The sequence below is a fragment of the Hypanus sabinus genome, chromosome 5 (genome assembly GCF_030144855.1).
Source record: "Hypanus sabinus isolate sHypSab1 chromosome 5, sHypSab1.hap1, whole genome shotgun sequence".
Taxonomy (NCBI): Eukaryota; Metazoa; Chordata; class Chondrichthyes; order Myliobatiformes; family Dasyatidae; genus Hypanus; species Hypanus sabinus.
The window spans coordinates 142,180,818-142,200,786 of NC_082710.1; positions in this window are offsets into that span (position 1 = coordinate 142,180,818).

Sequence of the window (19,969 nt, forward strand, 5' to 3'; positions counted from 1 at the left end):
CTGTGAGTGGAGGTCACATAGTGGCTTTGCTTTCTCCACCAATTCTGAAATGAACTTTCCCATCTGGTTTACCATACGAAGGAAACTGCAGATGTCTGATGCATTCATAGGTTGTTCTATGTTCTGAACTCCTGCCAGTTTGTCTGAATTTGATTGCACTCCTTCTGTGAACAGTTGGTGGCCTAAGAACTTCACCTCAAACTTTGCAAATTCACATTTCTTTTTTTGTTCAGAGAGATTCCAACCTGTTTCAGTTTCTCCAAGGTAGCTTCCACTTTTTTATCATGTTTCTCACTTAACCCTCTGAAGATGAGGTTATCGTCCACGTGACAGACTACTCCCTCCAGTCCCTCCAAACTGCGGTTCATTCTCATCTGAAAGAGTTCAGGGGCTGATGAGATGCCAAAAGGGAGTCTCTTGAAGCCCATATGGTGTGATAAAGGTTGTGAGCTTCTGTGACGCATAACTTTGAATCAAGCTTGGTGAAGAACTTTGCTCCACCCAGCATACACAATCTGTGCTCAGCAGAGAGCAGAATAAGCTTCTCCCACCTCACTGCATTATTCAATTTTGTTAGATCAACTCTGTGACATCTGGCTTAGGAACAGGAACAATACCCACACAGCAATCAGTAGTCCCATTCTCTATCCTTGTGATGTCAAGCATTTCCATTCACTCAAGTTCAGCTTTGAGTTTGTTCATCAATGGGACTGGTATACACCTTGCTACAGTCAGAGAGTAGGGCGCCACTCCTGGCCTCAGTTGGAGAAGGTACTCTTCTTTCAGTACTTCCAGTTCTGTGAACAACTCCAGGTACTTCTCCTGCCACTGAACATTGTTTAGTGAATCCAACCTTGCAGTAAGGTTCAGCTTCTCAATGTCATGTTGTCCCAGTAGTGGTGAGCAGAGATTCTGAACAACATAGACATCGGCTTTTAACTGTTTCTCATGGCAGTAGTAAACATTCCTTTCACACTGAGCTTGTTTCCCTGGACCCATGTCCACTTCTTTTCTTGGGGCTTTAGAGTAATGGCTGTTTACTTCACCAGTTTTGTGAACAAACATTCGGGGATTGGCTGTGAGATCTGCCCCAGTGTCCATTTTGAACATCACTGCCTCATTTTGCAACTGAATCAGAGTATACCAACCTTGTCTACTTGAATGTAGAGCCCCAATGAAAGCCCTCCCTTTGTCTGAATCATAGTCTTCCTTGACCTCCGGGAGAACCGAAAATAATGCAGACTATTATCTAAATAGGAAAGAAATTTAAACATCAAAGGTGCAAAGGGACTTGAGAGGCCTCGTGCAAGACTCCCAGAAGATTAATTTAAAGGTCGAGTCTGTAGTAAAAAAGGCAAATGCAATGTTGGCACTTACTTCAAGGGGAATAGAATATAAAAGCAAGGAGATAATGCTGAGCCTTTATAAGACACTAGTCGGGCTGCACTTGGAGTATTGTCAACAGTTTTGGGCCCCTTATCTCAGAAAGGATGTGTTGTCATTAGAGAGAGCCCAGAAGAGGTTCTCAAGGATGATTCTCGGAATGAAGGGGTTAACATATGAGGAGAGTTTGACAGCTTTGGTCTCACTGGAATTTAGAAGAATGCAGGGGTATCTAATTGAAATCTACCGAATGTTGAAAGGACTAGTAGTTAAGGTGGATGTGGGGAGGATGTTTCTTATGTGACGGTATCACCACCACAGAGGGCACAACTTCAAAACTGAGGGGCAATCTTTCAGAACAGAGGTAACCATGGAGGAGGCCAAGTCTGTGAGTATATTTGAAGCTGAGGTTGATAGTTTCCGGATTGGTCAGAGCATCAAAAAATATGACAAAAAGGCAGATGTATGGGGTAGAGTGGGATCCAGGACCAGCCATGATTGTATGGTGGAGCAGATTTGATGGGCTGAATGGCTTAACTCTGCTCCTATGTCTTATGGGGCTTTATTAGGTAAGTGGATGTTAGTACTGCAGGCATTTGCTCCATTTTCCCGTATTATTTTATTTATATGGACTACAAAAGTTTTCCTTTCTCCCCCTGAGAATTTGATTGACTACTCTCACTTCTGACCTCTGACGTATTGGAGGATGAGAGGTGACCTGATAGAGGTGTATAAGATGATGAGAGGCATTGATCTTGTGGATGACCAGAAGCTTTTTCCCAGGGCTAAATGGCTAACATGAGGGGGCATAGTTTTAAGGTGCTTGGAAGTAGGTAGTAGCAGGCCTCCATTAGTCTCGATAGGCCATGGATTTGCAGGGCGCAAGCCTGGGCAAGGTTTTTTTTATGGAAGACCGGCAGTTGCCCAAGCTGCAAGTCTCCCCTCTCTGCGCCACTGAAGTTAACCAAGACCGGTGCCGTCACAGGGCAATGTGTGGTTAAGTGCCTTGCTCAAGGACACACACGCAGCCTCACCCAAGGCTCGAACTAGCGACCTTCAGATACTAGACCAATGCCTTAACCACTTGGCCACACACCAACACTTGGAAGCAGGTACAAGGGAGATATCAGAGGTAAGATTTTCCACAGACAGTGGCAGGTACGTGGAATGGGCTGCCAGCAAAGGTGGTAGAGGCGGATACAATAGGGTCTTTTAAGAGACTTTTAGATAGGTACATGGAGCTTAGAAAAATAGAGGGCAGTAGGGAAATTCTAGTGCAGCTTGAAGACACTGGTCGTTTTTCAGCTCATGCCTCATGGTGCATACAATTAGCAACTAGTATAGGCAGTTTAAACTGATAAGTGTCTGGCTATTTTTTATAGATATATGTGAACTGGAACAGACTTACTGTAAGTACTTTCTTGTTGGGGATCTCACTTGGCAGCACCAACTCGTCAATGATCAACCACTTCTGACACCACGTTGCGTGTAACATTGAAGGATAGTGCAGAGGACGTCAAGATGCCAGCATGCAGGATATTCAACACACTCTATTGATAATGCTGAGCTCCTACCATGTGGGAGCGGCTAACCGAGTGGTACAGGAAGAACCTATTAACTACCACTACACTTACAGTGGTAAATTCACAATTAAACAGGAGTGAGTGTAGGCTTTCTGGGCTTTGAACCTCATACACCATTCAAAAAGATTATATGCCAACTCCGTTCACCCGTCTTAGCTGCATAAGACTTTGTTACCCCTGATAACCAAAATATTCTTGAAAACAGGTTTCAAATTATTAAGACAGAGGCACAAGAGACTGCAGATGCCGGAAATCTGAATCAACACACAAAACAGCTGGAGGAGCTCAGTCAGTAAAGCAGCATCTGTAGGAGAAAATGGACAGTTGATATTATGGGCCAAAAGCCCTGACGGTAGGTCTCGATTCATGATGTCAACTGTCCACTTCCCTCCTCCTCTAAATTCCTCCAGATTCTCTGTGTGTTGTTTAAACTTGTTCATTTCTGCATCTGGTGCTTTCAGTGCAAAAGTGCCCTCAGTTTTTAACCGCAGAAGAGTTTTTTTTTTAATTTTCTTAAATAGCTATGATACAATTTAGGTTCTATCCTGTAACTCCCTTATGTTCATATGCTCCTCTCTCCCCTTTCAACTCCTGTACATAACCTGAAAATTTCAAGTAACTTACTTTCTAAATTACAGACAAAGTGAGACTAATTGATCTAGTCCTTGGAGACCTACAGTAGTTGCATCCTGGTTTAGAAGTATAAGCGCAGAAGGGACCAATTGATAGAAAGGTAGGCAGTCTGATTCTTAAAAGGGCAATGAGCGTAAGGTTATCTCAGTAACGGCCAAACAGTGGTCATCTGGTGGACAGTCGCAAGGCTGTGGGACCGGACAGAATCCCAGGGTGGGTACTCAGAATGTGCACAGCACAACTGGCAGGTGTGTTTACAGACATTGTTACTCTCTCCCTCTCCCAGTGTAAAGTGCCTTCCTGCTTCAAAACATCCACCATTGTCCCTGTACCAAAAATAACCAAGGTAACATGTCTGAATGACTGGCATCCTGTCACACTCACCTCAATAAAAAGCCCCCTCCTTTACTCTCTGTATACCCATGACTGTGTCACCACCCACAGCTCCAATCTGCTAATTAAATTTGCTGACAACACTACACTGATTAGCCTAATCTCCAATAATAATGAGCCAGCCTACAGAGAAGTCATCACTCTTGAAGAAGTTACAGTTGAAGAAATTTGGTATGAGCCCCCAAGTCATAAGAACTTTCAATAGAGGCACAATAGAAAGCATCCTGACTGACTGTATCACTACCTGGTGTGGAAACTGTACTTCCCTCAATCGCAGGACTCTGCAGAGAGTGGTGCGGACAGCCCAGCGCATCTGTAGATGTGAGCTTCCCACTATTCAGGACATTTACAAAGAAAGGCGTGTAAAAAGGGCCCAAAGGATCATTGGGGACCTGAGTCACCCCAATCACAATCTGTTCTAGCCCTACCATCCGGGAAACAGTACCGTACCATAAAAGCCAGGACCAACAGGCCATCAGACTGCTTAATTCATGCTGACACAACTATATTTCTATGTTATATTGACTATCCTGTTGTACATACTATTTGTTATAAATTACTATAAATTTCACATTGCACATTTAGACAGAGGTGAAAGGTAAAGATTTTTACTCATAACATATATGAAGGATGTAACGTAATAAAGTAAATTCAATTCAGTGCAAAAAGTTCATAGACTGCAGGAGTGTGAAGGTACATAAAGATTTGCACAACAAATTCCACTTGTGCAAGTGGACAGGTTGGGAGAGTGAGCTGAAAAATGGCAGGACTGGGAAGTATGCAGTTATGCACTTTGGTAAGAAGACTAAAGGTGTAGGCTTTTTTCTAAGTGGGGAGAACATTCTTAAATCAAAGTTGCAAAGGGACTTGGTAGTTCTAGTTCAGGATTCTCTCCAGGTCAACTTGTGTGGTGAACTATGTGCCTGTCGGGACACGCCCCTGCTGACTGCTCCTGTGGCTCCTCCCACAGGCCCCTGTATAAAGGAGACCTGTGGCCTGACGCTCGGCCTCAGTCTCCAAGACCTTGTATGATAGACACTCACTCCTGGTTCCTTCTTCCAGTCAATAAAAGCCGATATCTCGCCTACGTCTCAGTGTGAGTTATTGATGGTGCATCAACTTGCATGCTGAGATGATAGTAAAAAGGGAAAATACAATGTTAACATTAATTTTGAGAGCAATAGTGTACTACTGAGGCTTTATAAGGCATTGGTCGGACTGCATTTGTAATACTTTGGCAATTTTGGGCCTTGTGTCCTTGTAAGGATGCATTGGCCCTGTAGAGGATTGTGAGGAGTTTCACAAGAATAATTCCAGGAATGAAGATCTTAACATATGAGAAAGATTTAATATCTCAAGCCTATACACGATGGAGTCCAGAAGAATGAGGGAGGATCTCTGGTTTCCTCCTCCTGAAGCCAATAATCAGCTCCTCCATCTTGCTGACATTCACTGAGAGGTTGTTGTTGTGGCACCATCCAGCCAGATTTTCAATCTCCATCCGTCGATGATGATCCGTCACCACCATTGATTCAGCCAGCAACAGGGGTGTCATCAGCAAACTTAAATATAACATCGGAGCTGTGCTTGAATCTATGGAACTTGTTGCCACAGAGGGCTGTGCAGGCATGTCATTGGCTGGATTTAAGGCTAAGATTGATGTGCTGTTGATTGGTAAGGGGATTAAGGGTTTTGGGGAGAAAGTAGGGCAACAGGGATTGAAAAATTCCAATCATGATTAAGTGGAAGAGCAGACTCGATGGCTGAATGGCCTAATATTTCTCTATATCTTAGTCTTATGGTCACAGCTATTTGTACTTATTGGAGTGGGTATGTCTTTAATGTGAATGATATATTATTAAAGGGATCGAGTTGAAGGAACAATACGTCTGCCACCACAAGAGTCAAATGTTCCTGCATTTATTCATTTGATTGCTTTATATTCAGACCGATATTATGTGTTACACACATAAATACCTAACAGTTCTAAGTGGGTCTTCTAAACCTAAGATACTATGGAAAGTAACAGATTCAGTGAGTTAATCTGTTCAAACTGATCTGGCATATTGTACATGGATTTGAGTAGATCAGGAGGGAATAAGGCAGAGTGACAGGCACTGAAGGTTGTGAGGGAGCTGATTGTGTTTGCCTACCAGAATTGAAAAATGAGATGAAGCGCCATCAAACTGTTCCCAATATCCGAGGAAGGAAGCATAATATAGTTGCAGCAGGACAGCTTGAATTGAGCTGTCTACCATAGAATGGGAAACGTGTAAAAACCTTACGATATAAAGATAGTTTCATCTTCTTCCCCTACCACACTAGGTCTCCTTCATGCCTCCCCCACATCCTCACCCACTAACAGAAACAGAATACATTAAATACTTGATGGCCAGCACTCTCACAGTAGACTAGTATGTGGTAGGATAAGATGGCCCCTTCACTTCACAATCTACCTTGTCATGGCCTTGCACCTTATTGTCTAGTGCACTTTCTCTGTAAATCTAACACCTTGTTCAACATTCAAAGTAAATTTATTGTCAAAGTCCATCTAAGTTACCATGAGATTCACTTTCTTGCAGGCATTCACAGTAGAGCAAAGAAACACAATAGACTTGATGAAAAACTACACACAACTATTGACAACTATTGTGCAAACAATAGGTTTCAATAGGTACATTTAATGTCAGAGAAATGTATACAATATACATTCTGAATTTTTTTTTCCTCACAAATATCCATGAAAACAGTGGAGTGCCCCAATGAATGAATGACAGTCAAATGTTAGAACCCCAAAGCCCCCCCTCCAGCTCCCCCCCACATACAAATACAAACAGCTGCAAGGCAATGACCCCCCCCACCCCCGCCCACCAACTAAAAAGCATCGGCACCCTCCACCGAGCACTCAAGCGTGCAGCAAAACCTCAATAAAGACACAGACTTGCAGCACCCCAAAGACTACTCGTTCACCCAGTATCCAACGTACCATAGGCCCTGTCTCTCTCTTCCTAATAAGGGAAAAAGAGGTGTCCCTGTTTCACAGTCAGAGGGGAGACATAACAAAACAACTTGTTGATTCATGGTGCCAGAAGTCTGTTTTGTCACTTTTTCCAGGCTGTGTGCCTGATGGCTGTTTCCTGTTCTCCCATGTTGCATCAGTCGGTGGCGCCAGCCCTGAATCAGCCCACCTCCAGAGCCATGAAAATCCAGTTTCCTGAAGGCGTGCTAGCTTCTAGATATATATATATATATATATGCTATAAATGGACGAGACTGGACAACATGGAATTAATGGAAGGCTACTTTAACAGCAACCCTCTGTTAGGGACTCTGGCAACAACGAAGACCACTGGCCACATTCACGGAAAAATAACTGGTTACCTAACAATCAAACATTATCAACAGAGGATTGTTATCACATCCTGAATAAAAAGCATACAATCACGATGCACCATAGCAACATCACTGCAGAACCAAGCTGATTGGGAAATACAAGTTCAGACCCCACCTCCACAGCTCACAGATGGTGCCAAGTAATAGCATCACCTTGAACAGGGGAAATGTAAGTTCGAACCTCGCCTCGGGGCATGTCAATGCTGGATGCTGCGATCAGATAGAAGATCATAGCTAAGCTGGTGACTGTCAATCAATGAACTAGACTCCTCAGACTTAGTGATAAAATTCCATCATACTGGAAGCAGCCAATGAAGCACTACTCACAATTGCAAACTCCAACATAACTGAGACCAATAACCTGATATATGCATCAGCAGCTGCAGCCTAGAAATGCTGGGCCACAAAATGAAATACAGTGGAGAGTACTGTTATAACTCCTCCACCCTCAGAGGTGACAACTGGAAGCCAAGATGAAAACTACCAGGGCGGAGGTCAGCAAACTAACAGCTGCAGAATGGTGGGAAGACCAAAGACTCATCTCAGCTACTAAGGAAATACAGAGACATGTCCATAGCTGAATCCCTGGAACCTTTCCAGCAGCAGTTAACAGCTCAGACTACAGACTATAGAGGTATACTAAAGATGCAGAGACCAAGCAAGTAAATACACTCTTCTCTAAAGAACCAGGAAAAGTATTCGTACAGTTCCAGAGCTACAACGTGCCAGTGCCTGAACCAACCAAAACAGTAAGTGAGGAGTACTGGAAGAGAATACGGGAGAAAGAAGTATCAAATTACACCAGTGCCCTGTGGCTGAAAGACCTACAAGCAAGCTACTGCAATGTCCCAGAGGAAGAACCTGTCACCATCACTGCAGTAGATGTCCAGCAATGGTTAGCAAGTATGAGGAACTGGACATCACCAGGGCCTGACACGATCCTCGCCTACTGGCTGCAGAATCTAACAGCATTACATACACGGCTGACAGCTCAAATGAACCAGCTGCTTGAAGCAGGCTCCCACCCTGACTGGCTAATTCAAGGAAGGACAGTACTCATAGTGAAGGATCCTCACAAAGAAGCAACAGCATCAAACTACCGGCCTGAAACCTGCCTGTCAACAACATGGAAGCTCCTATATCATAGCCGCAAAGCTGAAGGAACCTGTGTGTAAAATCCTGAACCAGAGGCTCCAAACAACAGCTCCTGGTAGACAAAGCAGTCATGTAAAACTTCAAAACCAGGCTGACTACCAAAAAGCATATGACTTAAAGCCCCACACATGGATGCTGGAATACCTGTCTCTGTACAAGGTCTACAAGACACAAAGGACCTTCAACAAGAACTCCATGAGCTGTTGGAGGACCATGCTGGAAGTTAACTCAAAGGCAACGGCAGACGTGATGTGGAATATACCATCAGATGTGGAATATACCAGGGTGATGCACTATCCCCACTGCTGTTCTGCACAGGCTTGAATCCCCTCAGCCAGCTCATCTCAAAGAGTGGACAGGGGTACAGGTTCAAGAGAGGAGTGACCATCAGCCACCTCCTGTACCTCCTGTACGTCAAGCTGTATGCCAAAAACGGAAGAGATATTGATTCACTCACTAATCCATCTGACCAGCACGTACAGCAGAGACATTGGGATGGCGTTGGGACTGGAAAAGTGCAGCTGATGGCAGAGAAAAGAAGCAAACTCATAAAGAATGAAGGAGTCAAGTTAACTGAAGGCCACACACCAGATGTAAAGGAGAGTTACCAATACCTGTGGATCCTGCAGGTGCATGGAAGGCACAATGAGGACACAAGAAAGGCTGCAATGTCCAAGTACCTCCAAAGGGTGAGGCAGGTCCTAAAAAAACAGTTGAATGGGAAGAGCAAGATCAGAGCCAACAGCAGGTTCGCCCACCAGTCATCAGACACTCAACAGCAATGGTGTGCTGGCCAAGGAACGAACTGGAAGCCACTGACATCAAGACAACTACTAACAATACGTGGAGGATTCCATCCAAAGTCCAAAGCTGAGCAACTGTACACCCGCCAGATTAAAGGAGGACTGGGACTTCGAAGTGCCAAGGCCACAGTCCTGGAAGAAATGCAAAACGTCCATGAGTATATCAGGAAGATGGCCCCTAAGGGTGACCTGCTAGGAGAATACCTCAGACAGCAAGCAGGCAACATAGAAATGAAAGTGGGTGAAACAGAGCCAGAGGACCAGAGGCCATGGCAGGACAAGCCACTCTACAGGATGTACCATTGCTAGATATCAGAGGTGGCTGACATAAGAAAGCCCTACCCATGGCTGGAAATGGCAGGGCAGAGAGACAACACTCTTATGGCTGCACAAGAGCAATAGAAGCAGGGGTCTATCACACCAGACAAGACCCAAGATGCAGACTGCACAAGGAATCCACTGATAGCAGCAGGGAGCAAGATACAGGCAGGGACAACATACACTGAACGGCACAACCAAGTTGCAGGAACTGTGTGCAGGAACATCTGCGCTGAGTATGGATTGGACCCTCCCAAGTCCAAATGGGAAACAGGTGAGAAGGTAGTGGAGAATGACAGAGCTAAGATCCTGTGGGAGTTATGAATACAGACTGATAAGCAGGTACTGGACATAGTAATACTGGACAAGAAACAGAAGAAAGCAACAGTAATAGATGTGGCAATCCTGAATAACAGTAACATCAGGAAGAAAGAGTATGCGAGGTTGGAGAAATGCCAGGGCTTGAAAGAGCAGATTGAAAGGAAGTGGAAGGTTAAAGCCAGAGTAATCCCAGTGGTGACAGGAGCACTTGGAGCTGTGACACCTGCACTAGGAAAGTGGCTCCAACAAATTCCGGGAACAACTTCTGAGATCTTAGTCCAGAAGAGTGCACTACTAGGAACAACAAGGATACTCTGCCAAGCCCTCAAGATTCCAGGCCTCTGGTAGAGAACCTGAGATTGTGGGAAAAATACACATCCACACCACCCATAAAGGTGAGAAAAAATATTATACAGTGGTGCTAGAAAGTTATTGAACCCTTTGGAATGTTCTCTATTTCAGCATAAATATGATCTAAAATGTGATCAGATTTTCACATAAGTCCTAAAACTAGATAAAGAGAACCCAATTAAATAAATACATAAAAGCATTATGTGCATTCATTTATTGAGAAAAATGATCCAGTGTTACATGTATTTGTTGGAAAAAGTACGTGAAGCTTTGCTTTCAGTAAATGTTGTTTCTCCTTCAGGGTGTATGAGACTGCAACTAGAGGTCACAGGTTTGGGGTGAAATGTAAAATATTTATGGGAAATCTGAAGGGAAGGTTCTTCACCTAAAGGATTGTGTGAGTTTGGAACAAGCAGATGTGGGTCAAATTTCAACATTTAAGAGAGATTTCGATAGGCACATAGATAAGAAAGATATGGGGGTGGAGGCTATGGTGCAGTTGAAGGTAAATAGAACTAGACAGAAGGCTAGGCCAGAATGGTCTAGATGGACTGGAGGGCCTGTTTCTATGCTGAGGTGCTCTATGACTCCACAGCTCTACATTTAAAGCCAACTCAAACTGGAGGAATAGCACCTGGTCTTCTGACTGACGACACTGTTTTTAGTCTCAGCAATAAATTCCACATGCAACATAGTGCGGCACAGGAACAGGCCCTCTGGCCTACAATATTGTGCTGAACTAATTAATCTAAAGACGCCTAATTACACTAGTCTTTCCAGCCCGCATATCCATCTATTTATCTGCCTACCTAAGAGCCCAACGTGCCTCTGTTGCATCCGAGCATTCCAGGCACCCACCATTCTGGATGTGAAAACAAAAACTTGTCATGCACATCTCATTTGAGCTTACTCCTCTCACATTAAACGCATGCCCCCTAGTTTTGGATATTTTAAACCTAGGAAAATATACTAAATGTCTACTCTATCTATGTCTCTCCTAAACTAATAGGCCTTTATCCTGTTTCCCATCAGCCTCCACCATTTGAGAGAAAACAAAGTATATCCATTTTTTTAGCAGCACAGACAGCACCCTTACTCTGTCTATTTATCACTGCCTCTTCACCTCATATTTATTGTCTATTTATTATTATTATTATGTCTTTCTTTTCAAATTTGCACAGTTTGTTGTCTTTTGCATACTGGTTGAGTGTTCAAGTTGGTTTGGTTTTTCACTGATTCTGTTATAAAACCATAAGACCGTAAGATATAGGAGCAGAGTTAGACAATTTGGCTCATTATATCTGCTCTGATGTTTCATCATGGCTAATCCAATTTTCCTCTCAGCTCCACTCTCCTGCTTTCTCCCTGCATCTCTTCATGCCCTGATCAACCTCTGCTTTAAATATACATAAAGACTTGGCCTCCACAGTTGTCTCAAAGAATTCCACACATTCCCACTCTTTGCTTCCTGCTAATCAGCCACCGTTTTATCCATACTAGAATCTTTCCCATAATACCATGGGCTTGTTGTTTGATAAGCAGCCTCATGTGTGACACCTTGTCAAAGGCCTTCTGAAAATCCAAGAACACAGTAAAAAGAGATTCTCCTTTGTCTATCATGCTTGTTACTTCTTCAAAGAATTCCAACAGATTTGTCAGGCAAGAATTTCCCTTGAGGAAACCATGCTGACTACGGTCTATTTTATCATGTGCCTCCAAGTACCCTGAGACCTCATCCTTGATCATCAAAATCTTCCTAACCACTGAGGTCATATTGTAGTTTCCTTTCTTCTGCCTCTCTCCATTCTTGAAGAGTGGCAAGACATTTCCAATTTTTCAGTCTTCAGGAATCATTCCAGAATCTAGTCATTCTTGAAAGATCATTGCTAATGCTTCTACAATCTCTTTAGCCAACTCTTTCAGAACTCTGGGTTGTACACCGTCTGGTCCAGGTGACTTATCTATCTTCAGATTTTTCAGTTTCCCAAAAACCTTGTCCCTAGTAATGGTAACTTCATGACTGCCAATGTCTGGAACTTCCTGCATACAGTTAATGTCTTCCACAGTGAAGGCTGATACAAAATACATATTCAGTTCATATGTATTCCATCTTTATCTTCTTAATTAATTTTTTTAGTTCCCTTCTGCTGGTTTTTAAAAGCTTTCCAATCCTCTAACATCCTATTAATTTTTGCTCTATTATATGCCCTCTCTCTGGCTTGTATGTTAGTTTTGACTTCTCTTGTTTGCCATAGTTGTGTCATCTTGCCTTCAGAACACTTCTCTTTTTTTTGGGATAGATATATCCTGTGCCTCCCGAATTACTTCCAGAAATTCCAGCCATTGCTGCTCTGCCATCATCACTGCCAGTGATCTTTTCCAATCATTATTATGATCACTTTCTCCTAAGGGTTATTTTGCCCTAAGCTCTCTAATCAATTCTGGTTTATTGCAGAACACAGGAACCAGAATAGCTGATCTCCTAGTGCGCTCAATCACGAGCTGCTCTAAAAAGCCATCTCATAGGCACTCAAGAAACTCCCCCTCCTGGAATCCAGCACCAACCTGATTTTCCCAATCTACCTGCATATTGAAATCCCCCATGACTATTATAACATTGCTCTTTTGGCATGCATTTTCTATTTCCCATTGTAATTTGTAGGCCTCATCCTTACTACTGTTCGGGTGTCTGTATCCCCATGCACTTCTTTAGCTCCATCCACAATGATTCAACACCTTCCAACGCTATGTCACCTCTTTCTAATGACTTGATTTCATTTTTTACCAACAGAGTACTGTCACCCCCCTCTGCCTTCCTGCCTGTCCTTGTGATACAATGTTTACCCTTGGACATTACGCTCCCAGCTATATTCTTCTTTCAGCTATGATTCAATAATGCCTACACCATCATACCCGCCAATCTACAACTGTGCCGCAAGTTCACCTGCCTTATTTCATATACCGCGTGCATTCAAATACAACGCCTTCAGTCCTGTATTCATCCTTTTCAATTTATCTGCCTTTTACATTGCAATTCATCCTGTTGACTGTAATTTTGCCCTGTCAACAGCCTCTCCTCACTACACATTGACTCCATTTGTAAACCAGCTACCTCATCTTCAGCACTATTATCTGCCTTTCCTACGATACTTTTTGCATTGAACAGGCAGCTCAAGATACTAGTTGCACCGTGCTCAACCTTTCGATCGCTGATTTTGTCTGCGGTCTTACCTACATCTGCCTCTACTAACTGTTCTGGCATTCTGGTTCTATCCCCCTGCCCCTACCTGAATAATTTTCTTCTGCACTATTTATTCATGTTCGGTAATGTGTGGTTATTGTAATGTATACTTATTATTCTATGGATTTATTGAGTATGCCCACAAGAAACTGAATCTCAGAGACATATTTGTATTTTATTAATACATTTACTATGAACTTTGAACTTTGAAAGCAGTCAACATAATTAAAGACTACACACACCCTGGTCATTCTCTCCTCTCGACCTTCCCGTTGGGCATAAGATACAAAAGCCTGAAAGCACATAACATCAGGCTCGAGGACCCTTCTATCCCACTAATACAAGAGCATTAAATGGCCCACTAGTATGATAAGATATACTCTTGACCTCACAATCTGCCTTGTTATGGCCTTGCACCTTATTGTCCCTACCTTGCACTTTCTCCCTGACTGTTAAACTATATACTGCATTTGCCTGTAATCCTTAGTATCACCTCAGTCAATGGATGTGATGAAATTGTCTGTATGGATGGGACTGCAAAGCCAAATTTTTCAGTGTAAGTCAGTATAAGTGCCTATTTACCAACTTATCCACCCCAACACAGACCATCTCTTTTTTTTACCCCTGCCCCTCCCACATTCTATTATAATCCCATTTTACCTGCATTTGGTCTGTAGCCATCTATGCCTTGGTGATTCAAGTGCTTGTCTAGATGTCCAGTTGCTCAAATGTCATGAGAGTTTCTGCCTCCACTTCCTCAGAAACGTGTTCTAGATTCCAAGCGCCCTCAGTTGAGGGGAAAAATTTCCCTTTAAATCTCCTCTGTATTAGAACCAGGTTTATTATCACTGGACAACACACACAAAATGCTGGTGGAACACAGCAGGCCAGGCAGCATCTATAGGAAGAAGCAATGTCGACGTTTCGGGCCGAGACCCTTTGTCAGTCACTGGCACGTTTCAGGAAATTTGTTGTTTTGTGTAAGCAGTTCAGTGCAAGAATAAAAATAACTATACATTACAAAGCATAAATAAGTAGTGCAAAAGAAAAATCTTCAGGGAGTGTTCATGGGCTCGTGAACCAGAGGGGAATAAGCTATTCCTTAAACTGAGAGTGTGGGTCTTCAAGCTCCCATACCTCCACCCTGATGCTGATAATGAGAAGAGGGCAGGCGCTGGATGGTGACAGTTCTTAATGATGGATGCAACCTTCTTGAGACACCACCTTTTGAAGATGACCTCTGTGATGGGGAGATCTGTGCCCATGATGAAGCTGGCTGAGTCTACAAGATTCTGCAGCCTTTTTTGATCCTGCACTTTGGAGCCTCCGTACCTGGCGATGATGCAACTAGTCAGAATGCTCTCCATTGCACATCAATATTTGCACCAGCCTTTGATGGCATACCTGTGCCAAATCTTCTCAAACCCCTAACAGCTAGGATGTGGTAGCACTGTGCTGTTACAGCTTTGATCTCAAGTCATCAGCTCGAAACATCAAACCTGTTTCATCACAGGTGCAGCCAGTCCTCCCTCGTGTGTCCAACAGCTTCTGCTTTTGTTTTAAGTAATAATGGGATCCACTTCCAACCCGAGTTAAGCGATTTTGTTTTTCGCAGGCGCTTCGCAAATCCTATCAAAGGCAGACTTCACAAACAGTTATTCGGGCCAAATCAAGAGGCTGCTTTATTTCGTGTACAGCTTCCAACTTCCATTTGCTTTACTCAATCTTGCTTCTCTGTGTAGAAACATGAAAATAAATCATGTGTCCTGTCCTCTTTGTGAGCAGACACTGACTTTATTCAGCCACCTTTCTTCTCTCTAATGAATTCTGGCTGTATTTCCCTCTTGCAGCGCCTGCCACCTTTTCCAATGATAAGCTCATGCAGTTATATCTAGCCTTGCAATTTAACACAGCATGCTTAAAGGAGTGTTATACATCAGAAATGGAAACCGAGTGACAGACTGCGAGAGAGCAGATAAAGTTAGCTCAGACAGGGAGGTTTCAAATGGGGACAGAAAAGTGGAGAGGTATTTGGAGCTAAGGCATTAATGGTGATGCTTATGCTAAGGAACTTAAAGCTGTTCACCCTCTTAACCCCAAACCCATTGATGTCAATAGGGGTTAGCCTGTCTCTATTCCTCCTGTAGTTTAGAATTGAAGGAATACACCTATGTTGGATAGTTATACAGCTGAAGGAACTCTTGGGGTTAAGCAGGAAGATTTGTGAAGGAGGATGGTCATTTTAAACACATTTGACCATGAACTATTTTTCTATTTAGCAATGATACCTGTCTCTTTCGTGGAGGGACTTCAAGCCAGATTGAAGCACGGGGAACCCGAGAGTGGAAATCAAACTGACAGTCAGCCAATTTAAGCACCAAGCCAGATTAAAAAGATTGAGCTGTCAAGGGCGAGAATGGAGGACAAATCAGTGTCCAGCGCACTTCTCACTGTCGGCCAAGAACCCTCACCTGAGTTCATCCAGTCTGTCCGGGTTTGGACCATCTCTCTTTTGTCTTGCTGCTGTAACTAGGCAACTGGTGCAGGAGGCTTGGCTCCAAACTGACAGGTTCAGTTGTACTTGTTGCCCTCCAGTTGTTGGACTTCTGGAGCAGCTTCAATTGCCTCAGCACTGAATGGACTCCGTAGCTGTGGCCTACAGCCGTCTGACTCCCGGACCGGCTTCATGTGTTCAGCGCTGGGCTCCGTGACTGTGGACTCACTTTTGAGAACTCTGTAGTTCATCTGCTTATTATTGGTTTACTTCTATTGTATGCACATTTTTTCCCTTTTTACTCACATTGGACGTTTATCGGTCTTTGTTGTGTGGAGTTTTACATGAATTCATTCTGCCTGTAAGAAGATGAATGTCAAGACTGTAGACTTTATGTGAGTCATGTGACACTACAGCACAGTTACAGGCCCTTTGGCCCATCTAGTCTGTGCTGAACCATTAACCTACCTTATCCCATCGACATGCACGCAAATCATACCCACCACCCACGTATCTCGGCTTGGGAATACAAATATCACGCGGCAGCAACTCAGGCACAGAAGCATGCAGACATGGCCAAGAGATTCAGTTGACGTTCAGATCCAATGTCAGAATGAGGGAGAAATTTGACCTAAGAGACCCTGACCACGGAATGATTGTTGGTGCCAGACAGGGTGGTGTGAGTATCTCAGAAACTGATGATCTCCTGGTACTTGCATGTACAACAAACCCTGGAGTTTACAGAGAATGATGCAAGAAAACAAAGAATATCCAGTGAGCGGCAATTCTGTGGGCAGGAGTGCCTTGCTGTTGGGTGAGGTCAGACTACGATGGATATGTTGGTTCGAGCTGATAACAAGGCAACAGTGTCTCCAATAACCATGTGTTACAATGCTGATCTTCAGAAGAACATCTCCGAAAGCAAAACACATCAGCCCTTGAAGTTGATAGGCTACAGCAGCAGAAGACCACAAACATACACTCAACCAAGTGTATACGAAGCAGTAACTGTTGGGATTGCACTAGGAGCTGCCATAGACCACAGTTAGGCTGAATGGCTTCCTTCCACACCTTGAGAAAAATATCAACCTGTACACCAAAACCTGAACCCACCCCACCCCTGGTTTTGAATTACAAACGTTTGTAGTTCCACATTGAAAAGGATAGTTTGTGCGATCTCAAACAGCCAACAGCTTCATCACACAATAAGCTATCAATGTCCAATTGGAAGCTACGATGATCTTTTACACTATAAGACCACAAGACTATGAGACATAGAAGCAGAATTGGGCTATTCCGACCATTGGGTCTGCTCCGCCATTCTATCATGACTGATTTATTATCTCCTTCAATCTCATTCTGTTGCCTTCTCCCCATAACATTTGATGCCCTGACTAAAGAAGAACCTGTCACCCTCCACTTCAAATATACTCAACAACTTGGCCTCCTCAGCCATCTATGGCAATGAATTCCACAGATTCGCTGTCCTCTGTCCTCCTCATCTCTGTTCTAAATGGACATTCCTCTAGTCTGAGGCTGCGCCCTTTGGTCCTAGACTCAATATAGGAAGCATCCTCCTCACAACCACTCTCTCCAGACCTTTCAACGTTCAATAAGTTTTATTGAGGTCACCCACACATTCTTCTAAAGTCCAGTGAGTACAGGCCTAGAACCATCAAATGCTCCTCATACATTAACCTTTTTTTTTGCAGAATCATTGATGGAAACTCCTCTGGACCTTCTCCAATGCCAGCACATATCTTCTTAGATAAGGGACCCAAAACTGCTCACGTTGCTCCAAGAGTGATCTGACCAATGTCTTAAAAATCCTCAGCATCACATCCTTATTCTTATACTCTGGTGCTCTGAAATGAATGCTAACAATGCATTTGCCTTCCTTAGCAAGATAACCTTTAGGAAATCCTGCATGAGGACTCCGAAGTCCCATTGCAGCTTTAGGTTTTGAACTTTCTCCCCATTCAGAAAATAGCCTATACCTCCCTACACTATATTTCATCTGCCACTTCTTCGCCCATTCTCTCAATCTAAGTCCTTCTGCTGACTCCTTCCTTCTTCAGTACTACTTGCACCTCATATCATCCACAATCTTTGCCATAAAGCTATCAATCCATCATCTACATCGTTTATATATAACGCAAAACGAAGTGCTCCCAGCCCTGACCCCTGCTAAACATTGCTAGTCACCAGCAGCCAACAAGAAAAGGCTCCTTTTACTTTTCAGTCTTCGGGAAACATTCCCTATTCTAGTCACTCTTGAAAGATCATATACTAATGCCTCCACAATCTCTTCACTGTCCTCATTCAGAACACTTTGTGTAGTCCATCCAGTTCAGACCTTTCAGCATCCCAAGTACCTTCTCCTTAGTAATAGCAACTACACTCACGTCTGCCCGACACTCTTGAATTTCTGGCACAGTGCTTGCGTCTGAAGCAAATTATCTATCAGGTTCTCCTGCCATTTCTTTACCTACACCCCCCCCCCCCATCTCCCCAACATCATTTTCCACTGATTCAATATCCATTCTCACCTTCTTTTTACTCTTTATATATTTGTAAAAAACTTTTGGAGTACTCTTTTATGTACTTCTTATGTAGCTTCATGTTTCATCTTTTCTCTTCTTATGGCTTTTTAGTTTCCTTCTGTTGGTTTTTAAAAGCTTCCTAATCCTCTACCGTCCGGCTGTCCATAATACCTCCATTCTTTGTGTCATCTGCAAGCATGCTAATCCACCCTTCCACTTCCTCATCCAAGTCACTTAGAAAAATTACAAACAGCAGGTGTCCCAGAAAAATCTCAACTTCCCTAAAGTGCTTTTGCTATATCATGCCTTTTTTGAGGTAAGCTGAGGTAAATTCCCCAATATCCCAGCAATGTGGCTCACTCAAACATTTCCTCTTAAATCTCTGTCTCATATCTACTTAATTTGCCAATCCTTTCGGAGCCAAAAAAAAATGAGACCTGTATGAATATAATCAATTCTACTTGCCAGGTGAGCGAACAATGTTGCAAATAAAACACTTCAACTATTATCTTCCACACTGCATTGTTGTTTATTCACTTCCAGTGTTAGTGTTACTCATAGACTTGCATTTACCTCCCATCCCTAACTCTCTATGGGGGTAGGAGGAGTTACTGCTGTTTGAACTATTACAGTACCTCTGGTGAAGTGGGGTGCTCCCACAGAACAGTTGGGGAGGGACGTCAAGGTTTTAGGCCCAATATGAACCAGGAGACAGTTGATTCCTAATTGGCTGCACTTCCTCTGTAACTTTAACACTATATTCTGCGCTTTGTTATTGCTTTTCCCTTGTACTATTTCAGTGTATTGATGCATTAAAATGATTTGTGTGGACAGCATGCAAAACAAAGCTTTTCACTGTACATGTGACAACAATCAACCAATTTACCAATGTGATGGGTTCTCTGTCTGCAAAGTCCTAAACTCAAAAGGAGATTTTAAGCCCTATCCGATATACTGTAGGTATCTACCAGTACCTTCACCATAGGAAGATTATACGATGTCAACCTGCTCTTAAGAAACTAGCTTACTTCCATGTCCAGTCTCTCCAGCTAGGTCTAGCTGCCAATACCCACTACTTCCATGGTGGGATTCCCCGTCCCTACCAAGAGTGAGATGCCTCCAGCTAACACAGTAGTTTTAACACAGTTATTTTACTTTTCATGATACATATTTCAATTTAGAAAAATAGTTCTTACTACAATTAGAACTCACAGAGGATTACTGTTTTATTAAAGGTTTCTGAATACCAAAAGATTTATAAATTTAAAATGATTTCCAAGCACAGGTACAATTCTTACAAACTAAAAGAACGTACCAACAATTCACAGATGAATCTGTCATCCGCCACAGCAGAAGAT